This window comes from Odontesthes bonariensis, chromosome 9, assembly GCF_027942865.1.
Source record: "Odontesthes bonariensis isolate fOdoBon6 chromosome 9, fOdoBon6.hap1, whole genome shotgun sequence".
Classification (NCBI taxonomy): Eukaryota; Metazoa; Chordata; class Actinopteri; order Atheriniformes; family Atherinopsidae; genus Odontesthes; species Odontesthes bonariensis.
The window spans coordinates 8,152,810-8,173,571 of record NC_134514.1 but is presented as its reverse complement, the minus strand read 5'-3'; the positions used below and the strand labels follow the sequence as shown (position 1 = coordinate 8,173,571).

The window sequence follows — 20,762 nt, the reverse complement described above, 5'->3', positions numbered from 1 at the left end:
AAGAAGCGTCTGACTTGGGCTATGGAAAAGAAGCACTGGACAGTTGCAGAGTGGTCCAAAGTCCTCTTTTCAGACGAAAGCAAGTTTTGTATTTCATTTGGAAGACAAGGCGCCAGAGTCTGGAGAAAGGCTGGAGAGGAGCAAAATCCAAGTTGCTTGAAATCCAGTGTGAAGTTCCCACAGTCAGCGATGGTTTGGGGAGCCATGTCAGCTGCTGGTGTTGGTCCACTGTGTTTCATCAAGCCCAGAGTAAATGCAGCTGTGTACCAAGAGATTTTAGAGCACTACATGCTTCCGTCTGCTGAAAAGCTCTATGGAGATGAGGAATTCATTTTCCAGCATGATCTGGCACCTGCCCACAGTGCCAAAACCACCAGTAACTGGTGTACTGACCATGGCATTACTGTCCTCGATTGGCCTGCCAATTCCCCTGACCTGAACCCCATCGAGAATATGTGGGGTATTGTAAAGAAGAAGCTGAAAGACACCAGACCCAACAATGCTAATGAGCTAAAGGCCGCTATTGAAGCATCCTGGGCATCCATCACACCTCAGCAATGCCACAGGCTGATTGCCTCCATGCCACGCCGCATTGATGCAGTAATCCGTGCAAAAGGATTCCCAACCAAGTATTGAGTGCATTTATGGACATTTTCAAATGTTTGATTTTGTTTTGCTGTTATAAATCTTTTTTTTTTTACTTGGTCTGAGGAACTATTCTAATTTTTTGAGATAGGATATTTGAGTTTTCTTAAGCTGTAAGCCATAATCAGCAATATTAAAATAATAAAAGGCTTGCAATATTTCAGTTGATTTGTAATGAATCCAGAATGTATGGCATTTTTGTTTTTTTAATTGCATTACAGAAAATCAACAACTTTATCACAATATTCTAATTTTCTGAGACAGTCCTGTATATATATCTCTCTCTCTCGCTCTATCTATCTATACTAAGTTGACACGGGTTGGTGCACTAAACACATGCTACAATGTTTAATAATTTTGCATCTTTTAGTAGAAACAGTAAAGAATGAGTGTATATTTCCATCAGAATGCCCAATAAATCTGCTCTCATTCACATATTTTTCTGTTTCTTTTGTCAGACGGCTAAACTGAAAATCAGCCCATTAAGACTACGTGTCAACTCGTGGTCACTTAAAGCATGTCCAGGCTGTTGCTCTGCTCTAATAAAATCCTGATTTTTATAAACGCAGCCTGATCTGAGAAAATCACCCTTCAAGTAACTTAAAGACAACATCTTGGCAGCAATTTCAGCTGTACTTACATGCACCATGATGTCCCACAGAGAAAGTTGGAGGCAGCAGAATGTCATGAATGTTTTCTACAGAGTATCCAGCGCATGTACACTGGAACAGCATGGTGGTCCAGTTAAATGGACGAGTACAACTGTAGCTGGACTTACCTGTGCATGCAACCGTTCTGAATGTCCATGATCAAGATACAAGTATGTAGTATACAGAACAAAAGGCATACATCTCCAGCTGAAAACATGAAACCTGCATACTAGAAATAATGTTCCACTGGGGTGACCAACCCAAGTTGGTTATTAGGTGGAAATTTCTTCAGTGTGCAGACTTCAGGTTTTTAATTTAAGTTTTGTGCAAAGAAAATAAATTAAAATGTAACCTATTTTCAATGCATATTCAAAACTTATTTAAATCTCTTCCAGAAAAACTCTAGTTGTGATAATTTCCTTTAAAATATATATATTTTTTTCTTAAAAAAAAAAAAGGCTAATTGACCATGTGCTTTGTTTTACATTTAAAGCTCATTTAAGATAGCTGTCATTATTAGAAGAAAAAAAAATCAACTTCAATTTTATTTAGAGGTAAACAAGCAAAGTTAACATAATGAGGCGTTTCAAATAGATTTTTTTTTAGTTAAATTGGAGATAAAACTTCTGTTTGATAATTGGCTACAAGGTGTGTTCAATTTGAGACGTTTGCGCATGCGTTAATTGAAACACGTTGGTAACGATGCTAGCTCGCGGTTTTCTGTCACGGGAGTAACGAGTGATGACTGGAGGACGACCTTTAGTGAGTTCATGTTAACTTAATATGTTCTATTGTTCTTTTAGGTAAGAATGACTATTGTGTTAACATTTTAGATAGTAAAATATCGTTGAGTTGGTTTAATTTTTCATCGCGCGTTGTGAATGTTTGACGCAGCAGGGCGGTTGAGGTTAGCTAATTAAGCTAGCAGCGGTTTAATTAACCTCGACAGTTTGAAGGTGCGGACATTTTCAACAGGTCCATGTTTCTCACTGTTTCCCACTGGCTGTATCTTCGTCTAATAAATTGAATGTTAACTGTTAACAGCCTCATTAAGTTTTCTCTCTGAGAGTGTCGGTTAGTTTTAACTGTTGGACTGGTGGTATTAAGGTTTTAGCTAAATACCGTTAACAGTACACGTATTTAAGTTATTGTTGGTGTTTGGGTCAAAGTTGTGGAGCTCCTTAAAATTATTTTACGGTTATTTTATTATAAATAGTTTTTAGTTTGACCACCTACAGCACCAAGCAGGTGCGTTTGGGTATTCGCTGAGTAATTAATTAGGGAGCCGAGCATGAAGCGTGTTAGCTCTCTTCTCCATTAGAGGCCACCGCAGGAGCGTTGTCTGTTCAGTCTGTATCGATAAAACATTATTTTCCCTCAACTGCACACATTCGTTCGACATTATGAAGCTTAACTGAAAGACAATTTACACGCACATATTGACGTAATGCACATATTGTAACTTGTATGTGAGGAAATGTGTTATTTTTCTGGGTTTAAGTTTCGATGCTTCCTATTGGACTACAGCGTACCACGTGACCAGGAAGCGACGCGAAGCCGCATTTGTTGACATTAGTTAATTCAAATAACTTTTTAGGAACAACATCAGCGTAACAGGCGCTACATTATTCATTGTTACTGTTTTAATTGTGACATAAAAATCATTGTATTTGATTTGTTTTGTCAAACCGTGAGTTAGAATAACGTTGCGGAGAATCACTTCGTTTCCTCCGACCCTTCTCTGGTATCGCTTCTCGGCCTTTTGGCTAAGATCAAGTGTAGTATCTGTTCTTATCAGTTTAATATCTGATACGTCCCCTACCCGGGGACCATATATTAAATTGATTTTTGGAACAGGGAGATGGAATAGGGGCTTGCTCCGTCCACTCCACGCATCGACCTGGTATTGCAGTATCTCCAGGAACGGTGCACCCCCCTTACAGTGTGAAAAATAAAGCTGAATTTAGAGAGATACATATGAGATATATAAGTGTGCATGTGGACATGTTTTACATGGTTAAATTATTTAGTTCTACTCTAACTCTACATAACTTTTTGCATTCTTTAACAATATTTGCTTTAAATCTAAAGTATTTCCAACCAAGCTATTTGTCCTCTGCTTTGCTGGGTGTTTAATTTTTGTTTTGATTCTCTTCTCTCTGTGCTTGTATATCTGTCTTTATGTTGCTACTCTTTAAAACTGCATCCAGGAAACTTCTTGTTGCCGTGCCTGGAACAAGCATGTGATCAACATGGAGTGCGTGATGTGATTTTTACTCGTTGGTGGAGCACACATTTTAAAGGTAAATGTGAAAAGTAATAATTAAGATTGAGATTAAAATTTGATTGATTGTGCAGCTCTATACACGGCCACCAACAAACAACCCACTACACACTGGGCTGCAGTTTTGCTTATGTAAGAGAAGTAGATCAGCATAAAGATGCCCGTAGCTCCATTTTTATATTGTTTCAACTTGTTATTACCTTTTTTTTTATTTTTTTTTTTATATATATATATATATACATTTAAAAAATTTTTTTTTATGGTTTTAATTGAACTAAATAGAATATTTAATTGGTAGAATTTTAGGTTCATTAGCTGCAGTGTAGGTGAAAGCATTGTGTGTTTAAAGTTAACATTAGGACCATCTGTAATGAATGGCTCAGAAGTTTAGTTCATGGTTGAATCCTGCAGTTACCTCTGTTCTCCACCAGAGACCGATAGAGCTCTGTAAGCTGGTGTGGTTTTACAGCCTGAAAAAACTGCTACATGACTTTTTCTTTGTTTCAAGATTCAGAAAGCTTTATTTATCCCAAGGGAAATTGCTGTGCAACAGTTAAGTTACAAGAGGAAAAGTACTAAAGTAAAACAAAATAAAGCTAACATAAGTAACTGAATACAATATGCATTCGTCATACATGAAGACATAAAATCTGATGCCACATCATTTGGAACAATTCTTGTGGTTTTGATGTGTATTGTGGTAAGATCCCATTCATAACCATCCAGCCTTGTTCACACTCCACAACAACAGGAGGCAGCAGTAGCAGGGCTGTCAGTATCCCCCCACCAGTGAACAAAGAAACAGGAAGTGGTTGCACAGTTAGCAGACAGAACATGTTATCTGTGTGTTTTTATACTTTATCTGGATGTGAGATGTGAACAAAACAGTTTATGATTGTAGTTAGATTCACTTTGTTTCCCTTGAACTCCCTGTTGGGCTGTTGGTCATTTACAGACAGGCTGATTCATACAAAATGATGTGATGTTCAGTTAGCTTTTTGTGAGCAAGTACAGCAATGCATTATGGGAAACATGAGCCGTCTTTTGTAGGAATAAAGTGTTAATAATCTGTGTCGGTCCACAGATGAGTTTCCTCTGTATTCAGATCTTGTAGAATCCTCCCAGCCTCTGTAGCCTCTGGTTTAGTTAGCTTACAGACTGTTAGCACCATCAGTGTGCTCAGTATGTGTGTGAGTGACTCCCCCCTCAGTGAGCTGTACAACTCATACTTACCTGGCAGGGGAGACACCATGATCAAGAAGGTGGTTCACCCAGGGCGAGGCTCAGCCATTGCACTCCGGCTGTGCTGACCCCTGCGAATTCCCCAAATGTGGGAATCTCGACTGCATAATTTCTGGTAGTGGGGGACTGCGTTCGCGCTCTCCCCTGATCAACTTGTTCAAAGAAAAATATGAGTTCTAACTTAATGGTGCAAGTGAAGTATTGTATTTATTCTGAGATGGGTCAAATAAGTTTGTATCTTTGCTTTTTTCACCCCATGAATTTGGTTATATTGTGTCAAATACAATAAATATCACTTAAAGCACTTCAAAAATATAGTTTAATTAATAATATAGTTTAAGCATTCACGCTGTCCCCTGATCCACTTGTTCAAATGAATCTTAGTTTGGCACTTTTTAGCATTTAATTCAGTTGTCAAAGCACCAAATCACAACAAATGTCACCACAAGGCACTTCAAAGAGACACTTTGTGCTCTTTCAGCTCAGAAGAAGGCTTATTGAGACCCATTCATACACGGAAACGTGTTGAAACCAGAAAAAGTGAAAACCAATATATTCAAGCAAACTTATTTAAAATCAGATGTTGAGTTGATGTACAGCCATAGTCTAAAGTTAAATTATGTTGAAAGTTAAATATAAACCAAATAATTTACTTTTAATTGTACCATTTTCCTCAGAATTTTGTAAATTTTCATGTCAGCAGTTCCAACTTCAATTCTTAATGTCTCACAGTCATCAGCCTTTATCACTTGATGGAAAGAATGTGAAAAACAACTAAAAAGAAACATTAATGATAATGTCACATGTTTGACATTGCACAAATATCCACACCACGATGGTGTACGGGCCTCAGCGCGTACAAAGTGCAAAATCGGTTTGAGGCCTACATGGTGATGGAGACATTGATTATGGGTGAAATGACACACTGTTACCTCTGCAACAGTGTCTATTAAGTCAAGGAGGTGGAGGGAGAGTGTGTGTGAGATAGACTGACTGACCAGGAGCAGTGGGCAGACAGAAGAGCCATGTGGAGTATGTGCAACAGCAGATATGGGAACAAACAAGAAATCAAGTGTAAGTGAACAATAAAAATGAGAACTATATACATGTGCATGTAGGAGTGCAAACAAGAAACTATATACACAAACAACAACAAAGGGACATTAAAGATAAGAAAAAAAAAAGTTCAGACAAGTCAAGATCAGTCACTGGGCCTCAGTATCAGTCATTTCACTCTGAGGCCTGTGACTGTGTCTGATCCTCCCCCCCATGGAGTTCGTCCACAGCCTTTTGAAGTCATTAAATGACTCGAAAACCCTCCCAGACACCCCCTTTGAAGTGGACTTCTTGGTGGTGTCACAGAAGGTTTTTTTTCTTGTACTTTCTGTGGCCTTGTGTGGGTTGGCCACAGGGTGCACAGAGATGCACTTTCATGTCCTTCACAGTGGCCCCAGACAGCTCTAATCTTTCTCTTGTAGATCGTAGACCTGGCTGGAGACACCTGGCTGGCTTGTGGTGCAAGTGAGGGACCTTGAAGTGCGTGGTGAGCAGCAGCTGGGAGAAGCAACGGTGCAGCAGCTGGGAGAAGTAGCGGTCGTGGGGCTGGTGGAACAAAGGCTGTCAGCTGTTGTGTTGCTGAAGCTGCACTGGTGGTGGTTTGGAGGAGCACAGGGCGTGGCTGTGGTGGCGGTGGTGGCAGTGGCGCAGACGCACAGGGCGTGGCTGTGGTGGCGGTGGTGGCAGTGGCGCAGACGCACATGAATGTGATGCAGGTGGAAGTGGGGGTTTGGGCAAGATGGCGTAGGGCTTTCGCACTCGCCTCTGCACAGCCCTCGTCTTCAGTGCCCTGGTCCCTGCCAAAGACGGTGTGATGGCGTATTGAACTTGAGGCCTGTTGGTGTGAGGCGCTTGCTCAGACAGCTCTGGAGCAGGGGCTTGCTGAAATGGCATAGTAATGTAACATAGTGATACAGTACTATTAAGTTATAACACTATTCACATGGCGATCAAATTTAGTGTACCACACTTACTATTTGCAGTAGCCGACATCATTCTCGACCAGCCACTTGAAGCTCTTGCTGGTGTACTTGCCAAAGGTCATCACCAGCTGCCCCAGGACTTGCGCCTCAGTTGGAGAGTGTGTGATGATCTGGCATTTCTTCAAAGCTATAGACAGATAAATAAGGGGGAACAAAATGAAAGTAATCATGCCTAGACAGTAGTGCAGTTGTAAGCACAGGGTTGTGCATGCACTCTTCTCACCCTCTTTGTAAGCCTTGTCTGAGTCTCTCAGCCTACTGTCCACTGTCTCACGGTCCCGTGCATGTGCCTTAAGGAAGTCCTTGGCCTCCTTGGTCATCCCAAGCACACACTGCTGCCTGTCCTTAGGGAAGCTTGTGTCCAGGATGGACAGCACAGGCATCAGTGTGTGTGTGTTTACAGAAGCAAATGGATCCTCTAACACACACACAGCCTGCCTGTATAGTATAACCAGTTGTTTAGTTTACAAGTTAAAGAGGGGAAAAAAGCACAGAGGCTGATACGATTGCATTACTGTAGTTATAAATCTGTATAACTATAGGATATTAATAGTAAATTGTTACATGTAGTAATGGCATGAGACTAGTATAAAAGCTTTGTATTAGAATAGGATGCATATTATTCAGAAATCTGTGTCATACAATACATACCAACTGAGGTAAAATGACTGTACACTGAACATTCTAAATACTGTAGACTCTAACGGCGTGTGGGAATAAGCGTATGTTTTAACTAATTGAAGTGTCAAGTTATATTATAACAGATTAACACAACCAAACGGTACAAAAGCTCTCGTAATTGTGTCTATGTAAGCTTTCATGTCCGTCCGCCTTCATAACGGATACAATGTCGTAGTCGCAAAACAATACGTTGTAAGTCATTGAAGTGGCAACTGCGCAAGGTATTACAATTATATAACAAGTGTAATACAACCAAACAGTACAAAAGCCCTCATAATTGTGACAATGTAAAAGCTTTCGTGTCTGTCCGCCCTCATAAAAATACAATGTAGAGCTCTAGCAGCAAAGCAAGCAGCTAACAAGTTGTTTACCTGCAGCCACTGTTTTCAACCCCAAGTCACGTAACTTTAACACCGCGGCACTTATAAACAAACGACCGCTATCGGCACATTTTTAAACGGCAGTAGTCAACAAAGTAAATCGTAGTTATCTCAACATCCCGTTTGACACCAGCTACAGTAATAACAACAGTTATAGCGTAGCCCGTAGCCTTCAGTTGAATGACATCTGAATCTAGCAAAGTGAGGTAACATTACTGTCAATGGCACTTGGCGTCATTTGTATGACAGGAAAATAATGTACACATTATTATCATTAGACTTAGTGAGAAATAACACTCACAGAAAGGATATATTAAAAGCGATTGAATGATATCTTACCTTAGCTGAAGTTTTCGGTGGTCTCTTGAAGTGCTACGGCAGACTCCCTGCTAAAATCCACTGTTGGCGAAGCTGGTGCTCAACCTATTCACTATAATATTGGCTTTCAATGCTGGTGAAAATGTAAAGATAGCCAAAAAAGTGTGGCCGGTGTTAAATCGCTGTAAAGTTTGGTCGTCTCGTTTGTAATGTCCGCTGATCCGCCGTCTGACAGTTTTAAGCGCTGGCTCAATCCCACCTATCTCCCACTCCCTCCGATTTTCTGATTGGCCGAGCGGTTTCTGCCGCGGTTGCTAGGCTGGCTATAGACAGTTGGCCGCGCCCATTGGTCACAAAACGCCCAAGACAATGTGATTATGTAGACAATATGATTTTTTTCATTGGACAATAGTCTAAATGTCTACATGCGCCTTGGACAATAGTCTAAATGTCTACATGCGCCTTTGCACTTTACTCGTTCGTACCTCTGCGAACTCCCCAAATGTGGGAATCTCGACTGCATAATTTCTGGTCTTTGAGGTGGCGGCTGGCTGCCTGGTGGCGTGGAGGTTGACCAGCCTCTCCTGCTGGCGGATGAAGTCTCTCACTGTTTTTTTTATTTATTTTGGGGAGAAGGATGCCCACTTTACACAGGATGGGGTCCTCCACCAAGACCCGGTGCTGGATCCTCTCATTCGCCTTGAGGATGTTTACCTTCTCAGGGCTGGAGCGAGAGGCCTGAGGGCTGCGCAGCCACATCAGCTTGACCAGCACGTACATCAGCCGGTTGTGCTGCGGGCTGATGTCCTGCTGAGCTGGTGCGTACCTCTTGGCCATCTTTACACGCTGGACCATGGCGGCGTCAGCCAGGTCGTCCCTCTTGGTCCGACAGTAGAGCGTGTTGCTCCAGTGGGTGCGGTAGAGCTGGTGGTACCGCTGTGGATGTTTGTCATGCTCCTCCACCGCGTTCCAGGCCTGAAGGACCCTGTTCCGCTGTGCTGAGGAGCAGCTTCTGCTCTGTCAAGCCGACCTCCAGCAGCGCAGCACAGAAAGCCTCCAGCTTCTGGAACCCGGGCAGAGGACTGTCACTGCAGACGGCGTCCTGTAAAACACAGAAAATTAGGTAAGTGGGTACTTGACAAATTCATGTGAAACAGTATTTTTTTTTTACAAAAAATCTTTTATGAAATTCAAAAGTTCAAATCCTGAATTTTCTTTAACTGCTGGTGTTCAGCAGATATTTTTTCTTTTTTCCACTTTTTCATAAGCTTTTCCAAAGGCCTAGACATAAATTGTCCTGCGGTGTGACATCACATTACAGTAAAATAAAAAATATATATATATATTTTTTTAAGTACAGATTACTTGAATTTGAAGTTTAAGGATCCCTTTCTGTAAACTATCATTAATAATCTGTACATGCACTTATTTATAGCTGTTTTTCAATTCGATTCTTTAAATGTAGCCAGTTTTATTGCTCACACTAATGGAACTTTGTCATAAAATGATATTGTTTTGATGAAAATGCTCCATTTCTTTTTAACTTAAATTATACATTGTTTTTTTTAAAGACACCTCAGCACTGGATTAACTAAACCTTCATAAAAGCTTTTTAATTATATTTGAAGTGATGTCACACCACATGACATGGTGTCACACCACAGGACGAGACACTTGTAGTAGAAATTTATTAAGGTGCTACTAGGCCAATCAGAAATTAATTCTTGGAAATTATGTAACATACAAAAATGTAGTTAAAATCTTTGCTCTTACTATATGATTAATTAATTCATGTATTTTAATACAACTATCACATCAGATTTATAACTAAAGACTAAATCACAAAATCAAGGAATATCAACACATCAACATCTTAAGAACAATTTGAACAGCTTGGACACGTTTGTTTTGATTTCTCACAATACTTTGCAGCTAGAAGTTGAACATCAGCCAGTCAAGGTTTGATAATTTAGCTGCTCTACCACAGGGCTCAGGCTCTGAAATTGCCCCAATGATGTCAGCTCGAGAGTAGTAGATGGAGTCTTCCTTTTCAGGCCACCGAAAAACATTCTTCTGCCTATGCTGTGCCATACAATTAACTTGTATTCCATCCTCATGAATGCTCCAAATTTGGCCCACATATTTCTTGTCATCATATTTGACAATGATGAACTGCCCCACTTTCAGCACATCCTGCTCATCTTCATCCAATGGAGGCACTGAGCTTGCCTCTTGATTTGGAGCTGTACTGTGACATGCCATGGTAACTTTTGTGACCTTGAAGCAGCTGCACACTCTTGGATAGTTGCAGAAACAACTAACTGATCTATGGGAAATCTGTCCCGGTGATGTTGTGAAGATCTGGTGTGTGTTCAGTATTCCTTTGACAGCTGGTAGCACAGGAGGAAGCAGTTTATCAAATTCTTCTATGTCATTTTCTTCTATCCATTTTATCTTAATTTTTGTCTCATCTTTGGTGGACAGCAAGTCAAAAAGGGCCTCTGGAGTTTGCAGATCATTTCCATTAAGGACAAATTTATCCGCCATCCTTTTCACACATGCACCAACTCCATCGGGAGCACCTCTTCCATGGGCTCGTTCACTGTAATTCCATGTGACACTCTTGAATCCCCAATTAAATGGCACAGTACTCATAAAGAAACAGTTTGCCTTGTTTCGATATTGTGTTACAGGGCCATCACTGATAATGTGGAGAGACTGAAACTGTGTGCTATGCTGATTTTGCAGGTCTTCAATGACTGGCTTTACATGAGCCCACACAGCACGCTCATCATGCCTCAGAGATTTTGAGATTGTGGCATAGCTTTCAGATCCTTTTTTAGTGTAAGCTACCACTGTGTGGATGGTTGCCTGTTGCCTATTTCCACCAAAGTGGAAAGCTTGTATTTCTGAATTCAGCTTACAGGCATAATTCTCAGAGAAATCTATGTGTAAAACTAGATCATTTTCCTGCATTTTTTTCTTTTATCTCTCTGAATTTTTCAGCTTGGTGCTTCCAGTTAAACTGATGAGCAGCTATAGATTCCAAGTCATGCTGAAAAGTTTCAGCCAGTTGTTCCACTGTTCCACTCACCTGCTTCTTCACCCAGTTTTTGTACATTTTTTCTCCCACAGTCACCTCTTCCCTCTGCCACTGCTCCCAATTTGTCAGCTCACTTGGTGTGTGTGTGTTGAGTTGCACCTCCTCAAAACAACAGTCAGTACACTCCCTGCACTGTTGATGGTCAGAATTACAAGTAATACAACAAAGTAAATTAGACAGGCTCTTTGTTGAAAGCAAGCCTTTGTGGACCAAACACTCAATGAGCAGGCGCATGTTCTCGTGTTGATAGCATGCACAGGTGTTCCGATCGCTAGCCCTTGCCTCAGTGATATATTTTGGTTTGTATCTTACAAATTGCCTATATGACATTCGGTGCTCAAGCCTACACTTTTGTTGGTATTCAGAGTGGAGCTCCATCAAAGTTTTAGATAGAATACGACGCTGCATTTTGTGTTTCCGCCCCACTGTGTCTTTTTTTCCTGCCAAGAGCCTACTGTTCTCATCCCTGGATAAAAAAGCAATGACTTGACTTTTCTTCTCTGCAGCAGCTCTTTTCTTTAATGGTCTTCTCATATTTTGATGACCTATTTTCCTTTCTTTATTCCACCTATGCTTTTGAACTCTCATTTTACTAAATGCTTTTCTTTCGGCATCCAGGCTTGCTTTAAGTTTCTTGTTTTCTCTTTCCAGCCTCTTCATTTTAGCTCTTAATTTGGATTTGTGAGTTCTCCTGCGTTGATGGATAATGCCTGGGTTAGTAGCTGGCAAACTTGGAGCTGGAGGACTAGTAGCTCGAGAGGATGAAGAATGGGTGTGGCGTAGAGGAGTGCATGCGCATTCATGTGTGTGTTGGTGTGTGTGGTTGTGTGGGGAACCATGAGCAGAAGGTTCAAGAGGTGGACTTAAGGCATCAGCATACTGGTAAGGCATATCTATGCCTTCAGGTGATGGAGGAGTGTCATTTAAAATGGCTGCAAGATCCTTGTCCCTCTTCCTGCTTCTTGCTTTTGCCTTCCTCCATTGCTCACGAAGCTTCTCTTTGTGTTGCTTTGGCAGACAACTTGTATTTTTGTAATTTCCCCTTTTGCCTTTTCATTATATCTGTTGATAAAACAAATAAGACAGTCACATTTTATTTTTATGACAAAATGTTTTAATTAAAAAAGGCCTCACTAACTGCCTGTCCCTGTAATAGCTTATTTACTTTCTGCGTCTATCCCTAAGGATCTCCTCACGCCTGGTTTCATCCTGATTTATTCTTTCACGGTACCTCCTTGTTCTTTCTCTGCTCATTCCTAAGACACAAAAACAGTTTCAAAACAATTCTCAATGACCAATAACTTTCCATATACAACAAACAATAATAACACAGGGGAGCAAATGGCAAAGGACTGAGATACAAATTAGCGTTGAGTTAACTTTGAAATGCTTTAAATTGCAAAATGTATGCTTAAAATTGTACATGGTCCCTTTACAAAATAAAATACAATATAATAAAAATAGTAAAATGCTTAAAACAGCCTAAATTTGAAAAACAACAGGCTTGTAACTAGTAACACAACTGACTTGAGTGTGTCACACTGCAGGACGATGCTGTCACACAACAGGACATTTTTTACAATTGAGGCCATTTTGAATCATTACTATACATTTCTGAGTGTTAGCATTTTACTAGCTAAATGGATTTACAGTTTTTAAACTTATCAGGTGATTTTAAAAAAAAAAAAAAGAAATGTTTTAATATTCTGAAAGTAGAGCCGTCACACAACAGGACTAACAAAAGTGGACATGTTAATGACTTGACACAAAGTATGAAATTTGTAAATTAATAAGAGATTAACACTTACCTTTCAATCTTCAAATGACAATGCAATATTTGAGGGACTTCCTGATTCCTCTTGACAAAAGGACCCCTATAACTGTCTATGAAAATTGCCTGTTTAAAAAACTTCAACATTCATGTCATGCCACAGGACAGCATTTTCATTACAAAAATTAACTTACTGTGATTATTATTATGCAAGTCTTGTGCGTTTTAAACCTTTCTTTTAGCAAAGTGAATATATATATAAATTTAATGCTAAAAGCCTTTTTGAGCATTTATTTTGAGGAATTAATTTGTTTTATATATGTTCATATATCATACTTAATCTATTACAGTCACACCACAGGACTTTTTGCATGTTTACCATGCAATAAAAATAAGATAACACATATTTTTAATCAAAAAGTAAAACAGTTACATTAAACATCCTATTTTGAATTACTAAAATGAGTTATGTGGAGAAAGAACACATTCTAATAAATATTTTTATTTCATTACGGTAAAATCAGGCGTCATGTCAACCACCCAAGTTTTAATGTATACGATGTCTTGTTTTTTCAGTGGGTCACATGTATCGCTGTATTCTCTTCTATCAGTATGTATTGGACTCACAAAGGCAGGAGGGTTGACCGAAGCAGTCTCGCTGCTGGTCAGTCTGTGGGGCTCCACATCAGTGCGGTCCTCCTCCTCGCTCTGGTACGCCTCGTCGGCGTCTGGGTCGACCTCCCCAGGCTGAACGACCTCCTCCACCTGCCCAGGACCGTCGCTGACGATGCCCTCCAGCGAGAACGCCTCCCCCGTGCTTTGGCTGATGAGGTACTCCAGCCTGAGCAGCTCATCGGACTGGACATCAGCCGGGGCCCGGAAGTTGCGCTCCACTGGCTCGCCCAACAGCTGCTGGCAGCGGGAGTTCAGGCGGTCAATGAGCGGCGCAGAGTACACCCGGTACCCGTTTTTTTTTTTTTTTTGTATTTTTCCCCCTTAGATTACCTGGAATCATGTTTGGCAACGATTTATGGAACCCCTCCAGGCTGTTGCTCCCACACAGGCCCTTGTAATACGGGAGGTCCACACCGTTGATGGTGGTGGTGCGGGCAACACGATACATGACCATGCCTGGGGGGTCCTGGATGCACTCCAGGTGTCGCTGCTGGGCTGCCCACATCTCATCAATGGCTGCTGTAAACACACAAACATGTTGAGCTGTAGTCATTTTGCACGTGTGTGTGCGTGTTTGTGTGTGTGAGGTGTTTTTTTTCTTACCAGGGGACTTGAAGAGGCTGACGCCGCTCTCATCAAGCCCTGCTGGACCCTTCAGGTCCTCGATGAGGAGGTGGACCAGGCGAAACGTCTCCTGGGCCCCGAGGGTGACGCGCCGGACATGGTGCTTCAGCTGGTCCCGGGAGACGTCCCCCCGGACCACGTCCTCGTCACTCACCACCTCCATGGTGGCCGGGTCTCTGGCCCTGATGGCAGCGATGAGGAGCTGGAGGTCCTCGCGGTTGTAGGCCAGCACCGCCCCGACCAGCGCGGATTTGAAGGAGGCGTACTTTGAGTGAGCCTCCGTTCACAGAGCGGCGTCAAAGCGGTGGAGCCAGTGGAAAATGTCCAGCCTCACCACCATCCACTCGTCCACCCAGGACTGGAACAGGATCTCCACCGTGGTCGGACCCTGTGCTTTGCAGCAGTGTACAGGATCTGGGGGACGGGCTGGTTTGCGAGGCGGAACCGCTCCATCACCCCACGACACATGGGCCCCAGCTTCTCCACCGACTCCTCGCAGGTGAGCACAAAGCTGACGATCTGGGAGAGCTCGTTGCCGATGCTGGTGAACCACTCAGCCGAGCCCTGGCCCTCCCCAGACAGCTTCTTCACCACCTACAACAAAACAAACAAATACAGTTTAGCTTTGCATAACGTGGTGTTTCCCTGTGAGTATTTGTATGCAACACACTTTTGGTTAACTTGCCTTCTTCGTGGAGTCCATATTCAGCACTGTCCCGAAAGTGGACAGGATCTGGCTCCGATAATCCTGGACGTTGTCCGCCTCAGTCAGAATGCAGTATAGTTACAGAATGCAGTGTAGTTTCCTCTTTGTACAGTATATACTGTCTGACGCGTTTGAGTGACTTCGAGGTGATGTCACTCTCCCGCATCAGCAGCCACTGCTTGACAGAGCTGTGGGCCTCCTGCGCCATCCTCCGCTCCTGCGCATTGCCGGCTTGAGGGTCAGATTGGTGGCGCTTGTACCACTGACACATCTCGAGGAAGGTGAACGACCGGAAACGGCCCATGCCGTAAATGGCCTTGTCCACGTTCCTCTGGAGGTGGCAGGAGATGGGCGGAAAGAGCTGCACATACTGCAGCAGGCTGTCCTTCAGCCACTCCTCGTTTATGGCCCCGCGCTTCTCCGGCTGCCGGCTCTCTTGGAAGTGGCGGTCGACGAGACTGAAATGCGCACACACATCGCTGTTAGTTTCAGTGAAGGGAAAATTGTTCCTGGTTTGCTTTGGTTTTCTTGTAAATGCTTACTACTTGACGTAGCCCACGTCGTTCTCGACCAGTCACTTGAAGGTCGGGACCAGCTGCCCCAAGTACTGGGCCTCAGTCGGCCTCTGTAAGCTGCAGCGCCTCTTTGCTGAAGACGAGACATGTTATGACCTCAGTGAACAGGCAAGCAAAAGCTCTAGTGCACCACATTGTCATTACTTGTAGTATAAATGCAATGCCAAGATGTTTACCTTCCTCAAAGGCAGTCTTGGGGTCCCTCAGCTCGTCGTCCCTTGGACAGACCTGACCCCTCCCCTGCTGGTCCTTGGCTGCCTTGGAGGCTGCAAGAATGCATTGCTGCCTCTCTGCCGGCAGGCTGGTGTCCAGGATGTTTAGGGCTGGCAGCAAAGTATCAATGTCCTGAAATTGGCAACAGACTTTTAGCAATATCATGATCATTATAACCATTGCAATAGTCACTATTATTAGACAAATGGAGGCAAAAGGCATAGCATTGCCACCAGAATTGAAAATATACAATTGGCAAATGTAACATGTATTAAAATTCATACAAAAGAGGTGGATAGGTTTGGTTTTTGCATAAATAATGGCTCTGGGCCAAATCGTAGACGCACTTGAAAGAGTTGCAGCTTGAAAGAGCGCTTGTGTATTGTCGCTGGTGTCACTCGACTTTCATGTTACAACGCTAAAAACGTTATCTGTTGATGTGACATTCACAAAGTAGACAGGAAAACGATATAAATATAGCCACGCTGTATATTTATTTTTGCTAAAATAAACTTTACAGCGTTGATTAAACAAAACGCCCATGGTGCAACGCGAGATATTTACAGCGTACGGTCACCCAGCTTTAACATTACGCTAAAAACCTTGTATTACAAATAAACAGGTGATCTTCTTGATAAATTAGAGCGGTATATCGCTAGAATATGATGGCAGTAGGTAAGTGCAGGCCAAAATCTACCATCGTAGCCTCAAGTTCACTTATAATCTCCATTATTTAGCGATAAGCAAGCTACCTACGTCACTACTTAGTGGCTAACATTACAAGCTAGATCTACTTAAGACTGAATGCCCACATCAACCAAAGAAACCCTTTTATATCAAATAAATGCTGTAGTTGATCTTTTAAAGACCTCATGACACCTACTACAGGATTTGCTGTAGTAACAGAAGCTGAACTTTTTTTAAAAACCACTACCAAAAAAATTATTCTGTTCAAGCAGCTGAAATAGAAATAAACCATCAAGTGTTATGTGATATGCAAAAAAAATTTAAAAAAAACTGCTCCACAAACAGAAAGATAGTTATGGCAGAATAAAGGTGCCATTTACAATGCACAGTCAGACTTGTATGAATGACCGGAAGGAAAATATTGCCAAAAAGCTTGTTTAAATATGCTGCAGTGTTGAGGACCATGTCATGTCTCAACAGGAGGGATGGCAGCAATGATGAATAAGGTTTTTACAACATATGGTTTTACTAATTACTAAAAAAATACACTTTTGTCTAACAGGTCAAATATGTGCAAAACACAATCCACAGGGCAATATAAGACCAAAACGAAGATAATTCCCTAAACCAGACTACCCTGAACATATTTGTATGGATTTCATTGAACTAAATTAATGTGAAGGGAAACGATTCTGCCAAGTGATAATAGAGGATTTTACCAAATGGGCTGAAGTGTTTCCATCTGCACAGGCAGATGCACTCTCAGTAGTAAAGCCTAGATTTGGAGTTCCTGAAAAGATCTACAGCGATAACAGGGCAAACTTTGTAAACAATATTATCTCCCTAATGACGAAGAACTTAAGAAAAGACCTTAGAAACCACTGTGCATATCACCCACAGTCAGCAGAATGGGTGGAAAGACACAGTGGAATAATTAAGTCAAGGTTGAAGGAAATTATAGAAGAAACGGGAAAAATTGGGTTTACTGTTTACCACTAGTAGTCCTAAACATGCACATTACTCCAACTAGCGCAGGATTAACTCCATTTGAGATAATGTAAGACCATTTGTACTCCCACAGCTAAAACATGCATGGTCAAAATGTTAACAAGGAGAGAGATTTCTTCTGCCTGTTCCAGGTGAACCTGTGGAGGAATCTCTGAAGACAGTAAAACCTGAAAACTGGATCCTCATCAAAGTGATAAAGGAAAAGAAAAACTGGTCCAGTCCAAGGGGGAAGGCCCATATCTGGTACTACTTACAACACCTAAAATAGCAGAAAGGACTTCCTGGATTCACTTATCACACTGTAAACTAGTAAGACCACGACCTTCAGAGGAAGGGAAAGATTAGTTACCCACCACCGTTCTCTGAGGCATAAGTCTGACTACAAAGGGGGATTCTCTCAACAGGAGGGGGTTCATCTCAACCTCAGTGAAGAAAACAACGGCTAAAACGAGAACATAGGGTGTGGCTAAAATAAGACAGGAAAAATGGACAGACAACGGCCGTGGCATCCATTCAGGTTACCAGGATTTTGTGGGTTAAGAGGAACCAGCTGTGTATTGTTATTTATTACTCTTATTATAGTATTTCCAATTTTATGGTATGAAGCATGGATTAACAGAAATAAAGATGATGCTGAACAGAGTACCACCACTGCTCCCGTGACACAGCAGGTGCCACACTACCTATAACCTTTATTTAAACTCGAAGGTATGAGGAAACAACCTCATTTACAACATAGCCGAGACAAAAAAGAACTTTTGAAGACACGATCAAAACACAATATTTAGAACATACTGTAAGCTTAACAGAAGTGACAAAGATAGACAGCGAAAACATAGAAGTCTAATTAAAAACAGAAGATTTACAATGATAGAGTTTACCGCCCTCCAGAATTTTGTTGGATTTGAGTAGTAGTAGAATCACATTCAGATAATGATCAGACTTGGCCTTTCTGATTGCTGCTCTACATTAATTTCTAAGCTGCCTAAAAGCAAACCAATGACCTAGATCCCTCGTACGCCCAGCTAGCATCCAAGATTTATTTATTTTTTTAACCCTCACACCTGATTTAAAACGCAACTTAATTTCTGAAAAGGGACATTTTTTTTTCCCCTTTTAAAACAAATGTTAATATTTTTTTTCCACTTTTTTTCATAGGAGCTAAGGAGTAAAAGAAAGAATTTGGCAATCAACACATTGTAATTCAACTGTAACCCAATTCAAGATGAAAAATAATGATCTAATTAATGACATCTGACACAGTGAGAGTGAAGCAACCGGAAATAGAAAAACGAACCACTGATGACGACTTGACTCCACCTCATGATGCCATTTAGCATGTTCATTTACTGCAGCCACAGTCACGCACTGCCATCACCAGAGCGCCCTAAACGAATACTTTTCAACTGTGTAATGTTTGTCACTGTCGCGGTGCATCCCTTTTCTCTTGCACCGTAGTTAGCTTACGAGCTAGCGGTTTCCTCATCCGACCCGAGAGTGCTGCTGCTGGCCGTGAGTTTCTCCCGTGCGCCGCTATGGATGTGCTGTGGATGGTGCCGCTGCTGCTGTTCCCATTCCTGATGTGGACCAGCAGCAGTGGGTTAGGGTAGAAGAAAACCCGAACCAATTCCAAATTACAGAGGTGGATTTCCTCTTCTTCACCAGCTCGTCGGCTTGGCTTTCAGCCATGGCTGTCCATGCGTTTTCTAAGTTTTTACAAACACAACATGGAGGCGTGTAAGAAAGTGTCACGACGCACAGTTCGCTATGATTGGTCGGTTAGGTTAAGGACGCCCTACGTCTGCCGCATCGGCGGGAACCAGCATTAAAAAAATCATTGCGCTGATTGGCAAAGGCGATCTATACGGTTTCTCTACGATTTTATATCGTCAGATCGCGCACGCCTAACCCAACCTCAACCGGAAGCACCTGGGCACGCCAGCCACGTTGTACTGCCTTGGTTGCTATGTCGGAGTACTTCAGTCGTTTACGTTCATATGCTTCACCAGCTGCAGCCTCCCATGGTACAGTTAGTTCCACAATGAATACCAACTTCTGAGAGGTTGACCACAAGACCGGGTCCGGCCTGAGGTTAGTTCTAATGATCTCAGGTGGAAAGATGAGTCTCTGGTCTAAGTCAACCTGCATTCTCCAGTCCCAGGCAGAGTCCAGGAGGGTTGCTTCCACTCGTGGAGATGGATTTGCTGGGAGTTGTCCTGCTCTTATAAAATTGGTTGTGGATGTGGCACTCGGGGAGGGAGGGCATTGGTGGTAGTTCTCCTTCCTTCCAGGGTGATCGCCAATGTTTGTAGAACCTGGTTGTGTCTCCAGGTGTAGTGGCCTTGGGACAAACTGGTTTTGCAGCCAGTGAGGATGTGCCTCAGTGTTGCGGGGGTTTGACAAAGCGCACAAGAAGGATCTTCACCAAACCAATGGTTAAGGTTCTTGGGTGTGGGAAGAACATCATAGGTGGCTCTGATGAAGCTGATTTGGTTTCCTTCCATCTCCCAAAGATTCTTCCATGTGAGCTTACGATGCTCCAGGTTTTCCCAGCTAGTCCATTGGCCCTGTTTGGACTGTGAGACTGCCTTTGCGCATCTGTCTGCCTCTTCTTGTTGCTGCACCTGAGCAACCACCAGCTTTCTCCTCTGGGTTGATGTTGCCTTGTGCCATGTGGGTCGACTTGTCCCAAGTCCAAACCCACCTCTTCCATGCTGCACCTTTCTTACAATGTCTCCATGCCTGAGAGAAGATTTTGGTTGCTGTACGGCCTCAGATGTCTCATGCTGCTGACCCGTTTTGGTCAGGTCACCCTTGTGAAAGAGATCCTGATCTCAATGGGCTTTTATCTGGTTAAATATAAAAATAAAAGATGGGATCCATTTCCTCCCAGCTGCCAGTCTGGGAGCAGCCCCTCGGATCTTCTCATCTTGTGCCTCGGTCAGGGTCATATTCAGCCTCACTTTGGTACATTTTCTAATGCAAAGTGAAATATTCAACGGGGATTATTAGGTCTGGGATATGTCATTTATGAGCTACAACATCAGGTTTTATCAGCTTTTTAATTTTTCTGCAATTACAGAAACAGCTCCCATAGACGTCCATTATAATGAATACAGCATGGCACACACACACACACACACACACACACCAACCACAGG

At 42.3% G+C, this 20,762-nt stretch overlaps 2 non-coding genes across 2 annotated transcripts; both read left to right on the top strand.

Moving 5' to 3' along the window:
* The first annotated feature begins 3,041 nt into the window (after positions 1 to 3,041).
* Positions 3,042 to 3,232, top strand: LOC142389078 (U2 spliceosomal RNA). The gene has a single exon (XR_012770385.1). It is a non-coding gene; the product is annotated as a U2 spliceosomal RNA (small nuclear RNA).
* A 1,572-nt stretch (positions 3,233 to 4,804) lies between these two features.
* LOC142389091 (U1 spliceosomal RNA) lies at positions 4,805 to 4,968 on the top strand. The gene has a single exon (XR_012770393.1). It is a non-coding gene; the product is annotated as a U1 spliceosomal RNA (small nuclear RNA).
* Positions 4,969 to 20,762: the final 15,794 nt, after the last annotated feature.